The sequence below is a fragment of the Sceloporus undulatus genome, chromosome 2 (assembly GCF_019175285.1).
Source record: "Sceloporus undulatus isolate JIND9_A2432 ecotype Alabama chromosome 2, SceUnd_v1.1, whole genome shotgun sequence".
NCBI lineage: Eukaryota > Metazoa > Chordata > Lepidosauria > Squamata > Phrynosomatidae > Sceloporus > Sceloporus undulatus.
The window spans coordinates 75,918,955-75,935,958 of record NC_056523.1 but is presented as its reverse complement, the minus strand read 5'-3'; the positions used below and the strand labels follow the sequence as shown (position 1 = coordinate 75,935,958).

General features: G+C 43.8%; 2 pseudogenes; both read right to left on the bottom strand.

Annotated features, from left to right (window-relative positions):
* Nucleotides 1-5,237: 5,237 nt before the first annotated feature.
* Nucleotides 5,238-12,531, bottom strand: LOC121920355 (annotated as a pseudogene).
* A 2,130-nt stretch (nt 12,532-14,661) lies between these two features.
* Nucleotides 14,662-15,519, bottom strand: LOC121920354 (annotated as a pseudogene).
* Nucleotides 15,520-17,004: the final 1,485 nt, after the last annotated feature.

Here is a 17,004-nt window from a genome sequence, read left to right as displayed (position 1 = left end):
TGCCCACGGAAGATCCCAATCCGTACTAAAGACAACATCGAGCATATTACCTGCACAATGCGTTGGACCCGAGACTAACTGGGACAGGCCCATGGCCATCATGGAAGCCATGAGCTCCTGAGCTCCACCTGTCAGATCTTGTGAGCCAGCCTCGAAAGGGATGTTGAGGTCCCCCAGAACAAGAAGTCTGGGAGACTCCAGCACCAGTTCCGAGACAAGCTGCGTCAGCTCGGCTAGGGAGTCTGTTAGTCCACGGGGTGGACGATAGACCAACATAATCCCCAGACTGTCCTTAGCCTTCAGGGTCAGGTAACCCAAATGCCCTCTTGGGAGAAATCGGGTTTAAAGTGAAGTTGCTTGGCTGTCAATCAAATTAGTTCAGCAATGGTCATAGGTGAGGTTTGCAGCACTCATTGGTAAATTGGAAGTGTGCTTTCCGCCCCTCCTTTTTTTTAAAGGACCAGGCACCACTTGTCAAATTTAAAAACCTCTGGGGTGTGTGTATGTATGTGTGTGTGCATGCGTGCGTGCGTGCGTGTGTGTGTGTGTGTGTGTTGTGGACATTTGGGTCAGTGCAGGAGATCTGCCCTTGGCCCCATTTTCAACCCCAAAATGCAAGCTAGTGCCATCTCTTTATCCTATATCCCATTCCCTTGCCATCCCAGAATGCCTCATACACAGGGAATAATAATAATAATAATAATAATAATAATAATAATAATAATAATTCCTCACCTCAGAATGCCAGAAAAGGATGCATTTTTTTCTTTCCCTAGGCTACCCCTGAATTCTTTAGAGACAATAGCAAAAGCTGTATCAATTTGCCAATTTGCCTAATTGGAAAGAGAAACATTGTAACATTCGCATTGCAGTATTCATTCCAAAGGAAAAAAAGGTTTTTGCAAAGTACTCTTCTTGCAAAGGGCTCCTGAGGAAGCCAGATCTAAATATAGATCTACCCACTGCAAAAAATATGCACATAGACAGAGAAAAATAATAAAAAAAAATTTTTTTTTAATCAAAGGGGAAAGGTTCCTGATGGATAGCAGAGGCTTGGCTTGCTGTGGCCCCTTGACCTGCCCTGAATTGACCCTTCCTCCTGCTCACGTTCTATCTACATATCTATATATCTATATATCTATATATCTATTGCCAAAAACATGCACATTTTTTGCCAAAAATAATAGTAATAATAAAATAAAAATCAAAGGGAAAGGGAAAAGGTCCCTGAGGAAGAGAGGCTTGGCTGTGGCCCCTTGACCTGCCCTGAATTGACCCTTCCTCCTGCTCACGTTCTATCTATATATCTATATCTATATATCTATATCTATTGCCAAAAACATGCACATCTTTTGCCAAAAAAATAGTAAATAAAAAAAAATCAAAGGGAAAAGGTCCCTGATGGATAGCAGAGGCTTGGCTTGCGTGGCCCCTTGCCTGCCCTGAATTGACCCTCCTCCTGCTCACGTCTCTACTACTATATCTATATATCTATATATCTATTGCCAAAACATGCACATTTTTTGCCAAAAATAATAAAATAAATAAATCAAAGGGAAAGGTCCCTGATGGATAGCAGAGGCTTGGCTTGCTGTGGCCCCTTGACCTGCCCTGAATTGACCTTCCTCCTGCTCACGTTCTATCTATATATCTATATATCTTATCTATTGCCAAAAACTGCACATTTTTGCCAAAATAAAAAAAATAAAAAAAAAAATCAGGAAAGGTCCTGGTAGCAAGGCGGGCTGCGTGGCCCCCTGACGCCCTGAATTGACCCTCCTCCTGCTCAGTTCTATCTCTATCTATAATCCTTTGCAAAACTCCTTTTGCCAAAATAATAAAAAATAAAATCAAGGGAAAGCCCTGGAGCAGAGGCTTGGCTTGCGTGGCCCCCTGATCCTGCCCTGAATTGTACCCCGTCGTTCACCCCTTGTTGCCTCCTGTCACACCCTTTGCATCCAGATCCCCCTTTTTCCTTCGTGCTCTTTTCCTCCTCCCCCTCCCCTCTGAGGAAAGGGAATGCTCTGACCTCTGCCCGCCCTCTGACCTAATCCCTCCCGGAATTTGCCTGATCATGAGCAAGGACAAGTTCATATTTCGTGGAACCCGGTCTTTTGAGAAAGATGGATTTTAGCCGAATCTGGATAGCCCGAGCTAAGGGGCATTTCCTTGTGCAAGCCTCGACATGGATTGTGACAGAATGCGGCCCAATTGAATTTCACGTGGAAGATCGTTTCAAAACCGGTTTTAAAAGATAGTGTGGAATGGGCTCTGTGAATATTCTGGATGAATATTGTGGATGATAAAATGCAAATGATAGGCCTACCTTGGTCTGTAGACTTCCTATATACTTGGCTGGCCACGTTACAGCAGTGATATGAGTCTCGTGGGCCTTTGTGTGATCCACCAGCTCTTCCTTCTCATGATCTTGTAGTTGATGACACCAGTGGAAATATATTGGTACTTCAGGGCCAGAAGAGACCAAGATGGCCCAAGCTGCTTTATCATTGGACCACAGCCCCCCATGTCAGGAAAATATCTACACTATGTGTAGCTAGTATACAAGCAGCATACTGGCATCTGCATTAATGCTTATATGGAACAGTTGTTAGAATCCTGTAGTTCTACCAGATGTATTCTACGTGGATGCTGGGGGATGGGTGCCCTTTGCATAGCTTGTAGAGATGGTGATATGGAGTACTTGGCTGGACCAGGTGTGAGTTACTAGTGTCCTTGAAGGCTGACCTGCAGAGACTTGGAATAGGGATAGGAGATAGGGAGGAGGATGGAACTAGTGCTGGGAAGAGGGGTCCTGTTGCGCGACTTTGCTAGGGGTGGAGTGCTTTGGATTCGGGGGGGACTTATGCATTACTTTGGCTGGGAGGGGTCAGTCTCAGCTTAGAGCTGAGTGATGCGCATCGCTGATTTGGAGCCTTCAATAAAGTTCAGTTGTTTCAATAAACAAGCTGACTGATTGATTGCCAGGATTCTGGTCCACACTCTGAGACAGTGATCTTCTCCATCTACCAATGTTGCATATTCTGGCTGAGATCAGTTCTAGCCCTAATGACTGAATATCCTTTAATGCAATTAATGGTCCTCTCGACTCTGGGGACTTCACTGCTCACAGTCTTAGCCGTAGTGTGGGATAATAGAAGTTGTAGTTCAGCAACACAGAATCATAGGTTGGACGAGACTGCAAGGGCCATCCAGTCCAACCTCCTGCCATGCAGGAAATCTAAATCAAGTATCCCAGACAGTGGCCATCCAGCTGTTAAAAACCTCAAGGAAAGAGATGACCACATGTTCCCTATCTGTACTTGTGTGGCAGTTGCTGGAAATCATCGAGGCTCCTGCATGCTCCCAAGCCAAACCGTTTATTATTTTTGCGGAAATTTTATGAATGTAGTACAGAAATATCTATTTCTTAGCTACAAATGCTGCAGTTTTGAAGGGAAAATGTGTATTCTGACTGCAGCCACACAGTCCAAGGAAAGAGTTTGAATCCTGCACAAGATGCATTAAATAGCCTTTCAACACACTGCTTTCCCACAGTTACCAAATGCCCTTCTATGGAAAGCAAGAAGAGTGAGTTGTTATGACGGACAGATGCATGAGACTTAGTGTTAACAAGAGCAGCAGGTACATGTTATCCTTAGTAGAATAACATCATGCTGTGAACACCTCCCTTTCTCAGCATTGCTCTCCCATGTCAAATACAAATCTGAATACTTTTGCTACAGTATAAACACACCACTGCCAGAGCTATAGAGTGTTAGGGTTGTTCAAGGTACTTTATTAACCAGATGGGCATTACTGCACCAACCACACATAAGCCCTTAGTTCCATTATATACCTGTATAAAGAAAGGTACCATTTACCATCTATATTAGCCATCTAGCTCATATTGTTGCTTACTGGGACACGTCTACATGGGCCAACTGAACCAGCTCCTCTTGTCCTTGGTCCCCCTGTTTGCACAATGCAGGGCCAAGACCCATCCAACTGCGGACTGTTGTCATGTGGAAGGGCAGTTCCTAGTGAATCCACCATCCCGGTTAAAGCGATTTTAAAATATTCACCTTGCTTCAAGAAATCCAGAGCACTCCACAGTGTGCCTGCCAGCTGTTTACACGGAACCTGTGCCACCAGCCACTACTGTTGGCATGGGTCATCATGCTGGGTCACAATGAGGGGTCCAGCCATGTGATCGACACTGGGGTGCCTCATTTTGATCTCAGAGGGAGTGACTTCTGCCAGTGGCAGCAGCAGCACAGCAGGACATGCCAGTAATAGGGGCATTTAGCAGCTTGTGACTCAAGGAGGCCTGGAGTATTCTGTCAGTGTAGACCCACCCTAGCAGTGGCCTTGATGTGTCAAGCAGTCTTTCTCATCACCTGCTATTAACTTGTTTTCTGGATATGCTAGGCATTGGCCTGAGACCCTCCAATGCAAGCAGTGCTCTATCACTGAGATGGATGTGTACACCTCCAGAGAAACATTTATCTATGAAATTTTCCATGTGGTGAATAATAGTACAGTTGGATGTGTGCTCGTTCTTTACATCCAGCATGACTTAGAAAAAATGAAGAGTTACTCAGCTGGGGAACAATAACTCTCTGAACAAACTATCTCGAGGTAGCCAGTTGGCCATGGCAAAGTATAATATCCAAAATCCACATTAGTGATACCTAATCCTCTCCATCCATACTTGAACTGAGGACAATACCACAATTTTATTGACAAAATACGCCTATTACTACACTGGTCGCTTGATGTTGTTTGTTCTTCTTTCTTCTATATGATTTTTAACACTTTGACTTAAAGAAGCCAGTGGAGCTTCAAAGCTTGCAACAGTATATGTGCATTTTGGTTGGCCCCATAAAGGGATAGTGTTTTGTGGATTATGGATATTATTTTCTTTAGAACAAATACATCAAGACTGTCCTTAAGTGCTGCATCTGAAGGGATAGTGTTGAGATTTCTAACTTCAAATGGAGGGAGGACAGATGTTGAGCCTGATAACATTGCTGTCATGTTCTGCATCATAAATATCATATACTGTGACACTCGTTGCTTCTGGCCTTTGACGCTCTGTCCACTGTTGTCTTTCACACCAGGCACCAGTCCATTCAGGATAGCAGTGACACTGAAACTACTCCCAGCCAACACCTCCGGTATAGGAAATCTATCTCCCTGTCCGCCAGTCTCGGTCCAGATGGAGGAAGGCCCCTAGATCACCAAGGTGCTGTCTCACACACACGTCCATTCCCATGGCAGAGCTGGGGCTGCACAGCGTGCGCAGTGGTGACATTGATGATATACGGCCCCAGTGTGGTGGTGATGTAATTGTGAAGCTTTTGCAGCTCTCCTAGAAATGGAAGGCGCAGAATTACACCTTGGAACATAAGACATACAAAAATATAAGGAAAGTTCTGAAGATCAGCCAAACGCGTCTAGCTAGTCACGGATTCCGTTCACCCTGTGGCCTATCAGCTGCCCTGTAAGAAACCCACTACCAGGACATGAGTGGGTTCATGTCCCCTAACAAGTATGTTTTGAGATGGCTCCATCTGATACTGAGGAATTATAGCCATCATGCCTAGTAGCCAACCTAACCTTCATTAATTCTATAATTTTCTTTCAAGCCATTTATTGAGTTCAGTAGGTGCCCACCACCTATTTGTGCTAGCTGCATAGTTGACCAGGTGCTGTCTGAATTGTATTCCGTTATGTCTCTGATCTCTCGACATTGGTTCAGCCCACATTTAGATGTTCAGGAGGAAGAAAAGGTTATTTTTAAGCAATTCCATAAGTTTCCCACCTAACACTGTTTTATAGTGAAAATTCCAGAATCTATCTATTCCATTGTGTTCTATAATTCCTTAGGAAGAAATCAACAAGATCAACAGTGAAAAGTAAGATCATTGAGAGAAAGAATATCCCACACTTATCCCTAATCCTGGGAGCTCTGATAGCTAGAACATCACAATTGCTGCGGAGTTATCAATGTGTGGGGGAAGGGTGTTCTTTTCTGCTTCACTCTCCCCTGAGTGAACAAAAGACATTTTGCAGAGATACCACAGCGGCTGAGAAACGAGAGGTCACCCCAAGCACAAGCCTGCAGCCCCAAGTGCTGCACTCCTCCATTATACACCAGGTCAGCCGATGAAGAGGAAGAAAGAAATCCATAGCGCGAGTACCTCTGTCCATTGACGAGTTCATTATCATTTGGTGATGTTACTTTGGACTAGGTGTGTGCAAATACAGGTCCTTGCAGATCACCTGTATCACAGCAGGGAGCACATTGGGTGGAGAGGTTTAACCACCAAATCACGGAGTCTCCTCTCCTGGCCCTGATGGGTTTCCATAAGAATGGTCAGTGCTTGTTTTTAATCCTGTTAGCACCAGTACGGCACCAACTTTATAACTGTCTCTAGATCCAGCTCCTTGTCTTCATTATTAAATGATGCCTAATTACCTAAACCTGGTAAAGTCATACTAGCTAAGCTAACTACTGCCCTATATGCCTTAGTAATGTGATATCGAAATATGCAACAGCTATTTTAGCTGTAGATTACAAAATGTCCTTTCATTTTAGAACTCTTGGACCAGGCAGTTTATCAAAAGAGGCAGGGAGCCATATATTCCCCTGATTGTGGACCTTCACCACTGTAAAATTGGGATAGGACGATGAACTAGTCATTATTTCTTTAGATGCTGAGAAAACATTTGATTAATTTACTAGTGATTTATTTTCACAATATTGGCTGCATTTTCTGTTTCCTGAAATATTCTGAATAGAAAATAAGATGATGATGGTGGTGGTGGTGGTGATTATGACTATTATATTGCTTCTTATATCCCGCTTCCTCCCAGTACTCAAGGTGGCTAACAATCTAAAACAGTCCAAGTTAAAACACTCTAATTCATTACAATCCATGTTTTGACCCTGCTCTTTAAGTGCATCCAAGGTTCCCTTATATTAGAAAAATCAATTGACGTCAACTAAGAATCCAAATTTTATATATATAATATATATATATATATTATATATATATATATTTCTGCTATCTATAAATAAATAAGACATGAGAAGTTTACCGAAGAAGAATGGAATAGAGAAACTGAATATGTAGTTCTGACTCAATCAATGCCCATCAGTTTTAATATCAAAACTAGTATGATATATCTCCAAAATAAGTCTTATTCAGCAGTATTTGCTCTTTTGGGTTTTACTAATTAGAAATGTTGAAGATACACTAATGCTTCCTTAGCACATATTTTGGAGTTGTCCCATAGTAGATAAATTCTGAAGGAAGTCACACATTAAAAAATTTGGTTCTGGAAAGTTCTTTGATATCCAGAACAGCATATTCTTTTGCATTATTTATCTGTTTCTTGGAAATTGACAAATAACCAATGGAAGTTTACTTTCCGTGCCCTTTTGACTGTTAAAAGATTAATATTCATTACTGGGATTTTTTTTTCACCTATGATCTAACAATGGCGGGTTCCACACTGCCAAAAAGTATGTGCTCGCATGTATAGGGTTAGGACGGGGGATCCTTTCGGACGCCCCTAACCCTTAGATGCCGAGCACATACAAATGATGGCGCCATCTACCTGGGCACACGCCATTTTGACGTAGCAGACACTTAGCGTCCCACATCTCAGCACCATTATGATGCGCAAGTGCACCAATAGCGCTTTGTGGCATCATAATGGTGCCACAAAAAGAAGCTGCTTTTGCGGCTTCTTTTTGCTGGCGGAGGAGCTGTGCGGTTGTCCGTGCGGCTCCTCCATGCAGCAAACACACGGCACCGGCAGACCACCCCTTTTGGGAGGTCGTAAAGCCACCAGATGTTTGCAATATTTAAAAGAAGTGTATAGATTAAATTAAAAATTTGGGTCAGCTTTTTTAGAAACTTACAACTAATGTGATTATTTTTGCTCCGGTCACATTTTTATTTTCCTGCTTTTGTTTATACTGGAACATTACTGTATGAAACTAAGATCCCTTTTGAATGTAATAATTAAAAAAAATACTGCCTAAGAAAACAAAAACAAGGAGATCAGGCCCTTTCGCAATCTCAGTGGATCCTTGCTGAGAAGTCTTCATCTCCATTGCATGCTCTGAGGATAGACAATGCTTCAAAAGTGTTGGTTCATAGATTGATTGATGTCAGTCCATGAGACTAAGCTGCGGTCCATGAGCATACAACTTCTGCAGCCAGTGGTCAAAATATAGTGCTACATCCTACCATAATCAGGAAGAAAAACTGCCCCAGATAATTGAATGCACAGGTTAAAACACTCAGTGTGCTTTGAGTGTGTGGTGTGTGGGGTGGAATGAATGTGCCAAGGGAGGGTGCATAACTTGAAACAGTGCCCACATAACTGGATTTGGGAGTCCATGCAGGCCACACTAAGCTCATGGGAAAGAGGGTTCCCAAGCCATATTTGTGTGGCCTTCAAGTCATTTCCAGCTATGCTACTCAAGGCGAACCTATCATGGGGTTTTCTCAGCAGGATTGTTCAGAGAGTGTTGCTATTGCCTTCCCCTGAGGCTGAAAGCAATGTGACTTGTCCAGGTCACCCAGTGGGTTTCATGAGACACTGAAATTTTTTTTACAGCAGGCTAATAATTTTCTCTTAATCGAACATACACATATAAGACTTTTTAAAAAGAACCAGAGACCTTTTTTGAGAACATGTGACCACGGTGACCATTCCTGGAGGAAGGGCGATAGGACAAATACCAATGATGAGCATAGAAGCTAATATTCCCTGCAGAACCCAGATTCTAGAGGGTTCAAGATCAGGGATTCCAAAACTCTGGCCTCCAGATGTTTTCAACTTCAGCTCCTCGAATTCCTGACAGTGACCAAGGTGGCTGGGGCTTCTGGATGTTGAAGTCCAAAACATCTGGAGGACCAAAGTTTGGGAACCACTGTTCTAGACTGAATCTTTGTTCACCTATTACATGAAAGCAAATCAGGGCTTTATAGTTCCAGGACCCTCTGGGCTTGCTGAACCCTCAGTCCTTACCTCTGTTAGGTACCATTGAAGAGTGCCTATAGGAGAACTCTGGAATAGGCGAGTACTGGGAGGGCTGCTTGAGGCCAAACTGTGCCACCCGCAGTGCCTCTCTCAGGCGGTGGTGAATGTAATGCTGGTGGTGAGACTCTGGAGCTTTGGTGGGAGGTAGATGCTGGGGACAGAGCAGAGGAAAACCTTCCACAGCCACATAAGCTGGATCATTCCACTGGACTTCTTGGGGGTTGCCAGCGTCCTGTGTAGTTATCCTCTTTCTCCCAAGTTGTCATTGAAAGCAGTCGGATGGTAGAAACCCCAGAGTCCCTGCGGTCTCAGCTCTTTCCCCATATTTGTGTGGTTTCCATCAGCACCCGAGCTGCCTGTTCAAACTCTATCTTAGCAAATAAGATTTTTCCCATGAGGACAGGCCAGAATCCTTTCCCGCACCACTGTTCAGAGGTCTTCCTGTACACTTTTTTGGGGGCCCCCAGTTTTGTCTCCAAAGAGGCCTCCACTCCTCCCAGGTCCACCACTGCCAGACCATGAAAACCATGATTCAGGAGCTCTGTAATTTCCTTTGAGGCCCTTAGGTGTTCTTCCAAAGGGACACTCTGAGGTATTCCCCCATTATGCCACTTACCCTCTGGGGAGATGTAGGGATAGAGTCCAAACTGATTTTGTAAAAAATTGTCATGTTCTGGCCACGAACACATTGCCTTTGTTCTCAATTGCCATAGACGCCAAGGGCAGAGATTATCCATACTGCTCTTGACATCTGGCTGTGGGCAAGTTCCATGCTACAAAAATGGCTCACGCTGGCGATGGGCTTGGCAGTTTCTCTGTTCCAGTATGTGCTTTCAGTTTGTTGGCATGGCCCAAGGCAGAAGGTGAGGCCGATCCACATCAACTCCATTCACAATCATGGTGGCTGGAATAAGCCAATGTCTCTTCTTGGGCCTTCCCCCTTTGTTTACAAATGTATACCCTGGAAGGGAGAAAGGAAGAGAGGCCTGAATATGATAATGTTCCTTCTCCCACCATTTATGAACCACCATCTATTACAAAGATCAGCATAATAGTTATACTGTCTCAACAAAGCCTGGGAAGGCCCAGGTCAAAATCATCCTATTTAGGATAACCACCTTGGTTAGCAATTTTGAAACATGTTATTCACAATCTGAAACATTGGGAAGGGGGAGATATTACAATTATTATTAATAATTATAATTAAAACTACTAGTCCTAGTTGGGGGAAAGGCAGGGATAAAATGATGATGATGATGTGATGTAACTGCAATGGTTTGCTTTGCTGGATTCTACTATGCAAAAAAAAAAGGTTCTGCCCCTCTGCCCTCTCCCTCTGAATGAATTGAAGCAAACGAATTTTGCATTTGAACTTGTTGTTAATTTTGAACTCCGAATTGTTTGAAGCCATAAAGCTATGGGAGAAGGGAAAGGGAGGAGGAAAAAACTGGGACATTTTAAATGCGCTGAAAAGTGGGATGACAGAGGATTATTGAGGGTCTGTCCCTGCCACAGGCTCTCCGTTCAGCATTAGGATATTAGGGCCATTATCCTGAGATACATGCAAAATACATGGTGTGTGTGGGGGAAAACACATGGATTACACTTTTGAGGAGAAAGGAGTGGCTGTCAAAAAGTGTGCAGCTGCCTGTGAGAGAGCTAGTGTAAACCAACCTGAATTTGTAACTGGTCAGCGAGGCTGACAAAAAGTACACGGGATAGTGGGAGGAATGGCTTTTATGGTTGCCAAGTGTTTTTCCACAATGAAGAATCACCAAGTACGACTGGGCTCCTTCCTTTGTTGGCTGGGTTTGTTTGCTTTGTTATTCCCCTGGCTTCACTTCCACTCTCGCAATGCAGCCGTAATGAATAACAAACTAAAAAACCGTAAGCCAAGGTCTTCTCCTATTATGCTACCAAATTCCTGAATGTCCTGGAGTGGGCTACTGGGAGGGTGGGCTGCTCCAAAGGGCGCCATGTAGCTATATGAATGGGTCTCCTCTACAACCCAGCCCTGTGCAACTACTCTGAAATGGCTCTGGATCAGTCCACTCTGAGCCAATAGTCAAGATCAGAGGAGGATATAACAACTGCTATGTGGGGTTAATCGGCCCATTTCTCATGTTTTCAACGTGTGGTGGCTTGGGACTGACTTTTCAAGGCTACACCACAAGCCACAAATCAGTCTTCATAGTTGCTCTCAGAATGTAAGACAGGGGAAAAATCAGCAGACCAGTCATACCCTCAAAACGTCTTCCTCTACTAGTGCCTTTCCAGATGTATTATTCCTCAGGTAAGCCACACATATCACTGCCTCTTCCATCGAACAACAGGACACTAGAGGATCTTATCACACTTGGTGTAGTAGCAAGTGTTATATAAATAGTTAGTGCAAAACAACTTAGTTTTGACATATTTTGAAAGTGAAATGCCATGCTTGAAGCAAAATAACTTGAACATCCTAGATGCCAGTTCTAGCCTGGTGGATTTGTGGGTTTGCAGTGCAAACACTATTGCGAAGTGCCTAATATGGATTGGAAGAGGCAATACTGAGTCTTGGAGATTATTTTCAGCTAATAGAACCTCCATTCAAAGCCACAATATACATACATAATTCAGAAAGAAAGTTTGCTCTACATGCACCCACCCTGTCCATTTATAGCAGGTACACAAGTTGCACGTATTTGATTTAGTGGCTCTTTCTCAGTCGAAACACACAGCAATGCTGTTTTAAGGGAAGGGGACAATTTTAAATGGACTTGGATCCTGAAAACTTTTTTAAAAAGTATAAACACTGTATTTTGAAATTGGCAGTTTAGAGGAAAGTTACACATACATTCTGTTGTGTTGACTGTGGTGCAGTATTTTAACTTGTGCCATAAAGTAGTTTTAATGCTCTAGGGGAGATAAAAGCCAGCATGAGGTAGTGTTTTGATTGTTGAACTAGGACAGGGGTAGGCAACTTTTTTGAGCACGGGGTCCGGGTTGCTGTCCCTTAGGCGACTGGGGGGCCCCGTGCCGGAGGTGGAGCTTCACCCTCTGGTGGGGGGCCGAGTGCCAGGGTGGAGCTCCACCTCCAGGGGCGGGGCACATGCCAGGCGGCGTTTTCACCCCCGGGGCCAGCGCCTCCCCATCTTTGCTGGCCCTCGACGGGGCCCCAGCCCCGTCAGAGGCGGGCCCAAAAAAGCTGGTGGGGGCCGCCACGCTGGAGAGTGCCCCCGGGGGCCCCAGAGACGGCAGCGGTGCCTCCTGGATGCCCGCCGCACTGCCGCCCACAGTCCCACCCATCACAGCTTTTCGCCACTCTGTGCGCACGCCATTTGGTGGCAAATGGCGGCGAAGTCTTGCCGACCTCCCCCCGAGGTCGCGCAAGACTTCGCTGCCAGTTTTGGGTGAAAAATGGCGGCGCCCATAGTGGCGAAAAGCCGTGAGGGCCGGCCACTGTGGCGCGCTCAGCGTTGGCAACATAAGCCAGGGCCAGGCAGCAGGCCTCCGCGGGCCGGAGGTTGCCGACCCTGAACTAGGACTTCAGGAGATCAGGCTTCAAATCCTGGCTCAACCATCGAGAAATACACTTGGTGGCCATGGGTAAGAATCATACTCTCAGGAAGTCATAGCAACCTATGAACAATCTTGCCAAGAAAACACCTGCTAATACCTGCATTTAAAAATCTAGGCCTGCTGTGGAAAGGAGAGAAACACATGTGCCATGCAAGTGGTAAAAGCGGAAGCAAGCTACACTTATGATCCTCTTTATATGTACTACAAGAGGCAATAACTGCTCAGATTCAATCAGAATTGGATGCAAGCCTATTTATGGGCCAGTTGTTCACCATTATTCACACACACAAAAAAAATAAATTTTTCTCCCAATTTATATGCAAGATATTGACTTAAATCTCAGTTAGTCTAAACAGAGTAAACCCAACTGAATGAATAGTAACTTACAAATCAACCATGTAACTTCCATTGATTCAATAGGACTACTCTATAAATGTGAAGACTCAGAGGGGAAATGCAAAATTAGGGGGAAAAGTTTACCCCCCCATTTATTTTGTGTGTGTGTGAAAGGGTTATTGTACATTTTCTTTTAAATGATGAATAAAATGCTTGGCAGGGTATCCATATATTACTGCCCCCAAAATAATACTTTTAAATGTTTTAATAAAAAAAATTTTTTTTTAATTTTTAAAAGCCTGGGGCCTCATCTTTTTCCTCCCCAAGTGTTTCACGGACATCCATGAATTATTTGTTGCTGGAGCATTTGGGGTTCTTCCTGGGAAGTCCTCTCCAAGAACAATGTGTGGGAATCTTTGCTGCGATTGCACACTGTCCCAGGAAAAGGCCTTGTTAAAGCCCATATTTCCACCATGTGATGAAGTCCTCAAGAGGAAGATTTAGATGTAAGATCACACAGTTCAGCATCATTACAATGTTGGTTTGTTTCTTTTTCTCAATTTATTTAAAAAGTGTGTGTTGTGTCTGCTTGAAACTACAGAAAACTAGTGGAGCCAAACATGATTTCACCTTACACTCACCATAAGTCAGAAACTTCGAAGGCAAACAAACACACACAGGCATTCCTTACAGTTCAGGAAATTGTAGCCCCATTTGTAACAAAAAATTAGAATTTTTTAAAAGTAATTTGTTTGTACTTATTTTGAATAAATTGTACTTTTAATATGCCAAAATGATAAGCCAAATTTTATGTTTTCAAAGTGATACATGGACTTTGATGTGTACAAGGTGTAATACGTTTTGTTTATTAAAAAAAACAAACAGGTTCCCTCTCTGACACTTTCAAAATTTCCCTACTTAATTTACATTTCTCGTTCGACTACCATACAGAATAACCGGAGTGTTATTGTTATATTGTTAGTGTTATACTGGTAACCTACACTATTTTGGATGAAAATTGGGATACAAGTGTAGTCAAGTTGGCAAATTCTAAAAGTGGGACAACAGTATTTCTTGGGGCTGTCCCTGCTAAATTGGGACAATGCATTTTGTACTCAAAACTGCTAGCTCTGTGTAATGTGTTTGTATTTCCACTCATTGTAGAGTCAATAGGAGACAGTCAGATCTTTGTTTATTGTTAAATGAAATCAGACATAAGCAAATCCATTTTTCATACAAAGCTCAGGGCAGCTCACTCACTGTGCTATTGCAAAAATCAGCGTAATTCAATAAGGAAAGAATATTACATCAAAAGAAAGTAAGAGGCATGGGCTTGTAAATTCAAAATACCGAGATGTTGCTTTAGCATCTTCATGTTTTCACGGCATCTAAATGGGCTCTTCTCTTTAAAGGAGTCTGATAAAAATAAAAACTCATAAGAAATCAAAATTTGTTGTGCGTATTTGTTTAAAAACAATGACTCCCACCACAGCTAAAAAGCCGACTTTTCCTTGTCACATGTGTCCCCTCCCAATTCTCATTTTCAGCTTCTACACAGTGCACACAATGAAAGAAAGAAAAGAAAAATATCAAGATGGCCTTTCTCCATCCAGAATATGGGCCGACCTTTGAGGTCACGATATGAGTTTCTAGAAACATATGTCCTGCGGCTTTGTTCCCCAGTGGGCCAGAAGAGCAGGTTCACATGAATTTGGCCTGTCCTGGCAAAGGGGCCATTGGTGGAGGCACAAGAGGTGGTGGTGGTGGTGGAAGAGGAGAGTGGGCAGTGGGGCAGTCGTGGCCCACTCCTTGTCAGCAGAAATGAGGAACGGGACAAACAAAGAGGAATTAAGTTGACCTCTAACAGCTGGAAAGAGAGTTATGGAAAGAATGGGGTTGTGGCAATAGAGGAGGTGGAGTGGGAGTGGAGGTGGGGGAGAAGCTCCTGAACAAGCAGAGGATAGAGAAAGGGATGCAGGAGGTTGCAGTGGAGGGAATTGATCCGAACTGTATTTGCCTTCTGGATCTGCAGGGAAATTCTTCATCACGCGAGGATGAGAGACGCTCTCCAGAAATTCAGTAGGGACAGGGAACTCAAATCCTGCACAGTGAACAGGCTTGGACAAGTGATAACCCAGGTGAGCATATAAAAATGCTGCTGTCATGGGTTGTGAGGTGCAAATGACAAAACTTGGGGATTTGGCATAACTCTCGACAGCTTCCATCAGCTTCCTGCCATAACCCTTCCCACGGAGAGCCTTGGCAACCACCACCGTCTCCACAAATAGGCTGTTAGGTGGCCAGGACACGGAGAGCCGGTGCATGACCAAAGAGCTGAGACGACACTGGTCAACTTCTCTTCAGCAGTTTCTCCCACTGATCCCTGAGTCCTGATCAGCCCCAAGCACATGGGGAAGTTGTCGTTGGATCTCTGCAGGGAGTGGAGGCGGGAGGTCCTGCTCTCTTTCCACTCTTCATTGATGAGTCAGCACAGCCCTCCAGGAGATCAGGCCTCTGGTGAAGAGGGACCAAAGTGAGCATTTCTGAAACTGAGCCCATTCTTCTCATCACCAGTGGCACAGATGCTTGTTACACTCCTGAAAGCACAAACACAAGATGCTTGCAATGCTAATGGCCAGGCGAGTCGTTGCATGACCCCCTTTCAGTGACATTACTGCAAAAGCTGAGCTGCTCCTTATCTTGCCTGGATTAACCCAAAGGAGAGGAGCTGTGCCAAACTCTATAATCAGCCAAAGGCATAAACCAAAGAATATCAAGTGGCAATCCATAGAGCAGCCACATGCATAAAGAACTGGATGGAAAGTACACAATTAAGTTGTCTTCTTGTCTCACCTGCTGCAACATTTCAGTTTATAGGTAAAGACTGAGGTCTCTGCACCACCTGCTAACAGCCACAACCAATGCCCTGTATATGCACTTGGACTACAACGTGCCAACATCTTCACCTATGGCAAATAGGGAAAAGTAGATCTACTATGATATTGCCAATCATGTAGACTACGACAATTCCACAAATTACTCCATCCCTCTTAACAACCAAATTTAATAATCAGTGCAACTCTTTGGATGTGTGTCAGATAACCAAAATCAGCAAATGGTCCAATTACCCTTATAGATATGTGAACACAGCTGTGAAAGCATCTCACTCCTCCTGGGGAGCCCCCATCCAAAATCTGTTTACTCCTAACCTTTGTAAAAAGATAAACTCCCTATATTGCCCTTTTCCATCCCCACTGTGAGAATGTGTATTACAATATACTTTACACCTGTCTATTCAACGACTGATTCATGACACCAGGTCGAGAAAGCCATGGTGTCTGGTGGCTCTTATATCAGGGGGGCTGAATCTCTCTGGTTTTTACGTTGAGTTTAAAAGACATCCAGCTACCCTCAATAGGTCAGCATCTTGGACAGGTTTTAATTTGGAAGAAAACTGAAAAAATTCCCTTCCTGACATGAGAGCCTCCATTCCCGGCGCAGTTTACCGCTCTACCCAAAAAAGGAACATCATTTTGGATGAATGCCACGTTTTTCTTCTACTTCTACAAGTCATTGGAATCCAAGTCATTTGGTAATCAATAGCTTTAAAATAAGACAGACTATAAGACTTGTTGGTGGGGCTTCACACATGACTCACCTGTTCCTTCAACAAGAAATTCCTTAAGTATATTATTATGTCCCTACATTTAATCTCAACTGGAATACAGAGGCAGTGCACTAACCAGATTTGGGGGGGAACTTTTTGATTGTATCCCAGAATCCCCTTTCAGTCTCTACCAGCTGCATGGTTGGGATTCGGAAAACTGGAGCCTGCATCAGTTAAAAAACCCAGTGAGAAAGACGATAATGCACACAGCCGGCATGTCTCTCATAAACATAAAAACAAGTAGTCTTGCCATCTCAGTATGGTCACCAAGAACACCTTATATGGCATTCTTTTGAGCGTGAGTGTGGGGGAAGTGTCATGAGACTGAGCAGTCTCCCCCTCGCCACCTCCCATTCTCAAAACTTTCCCTCAGTAGC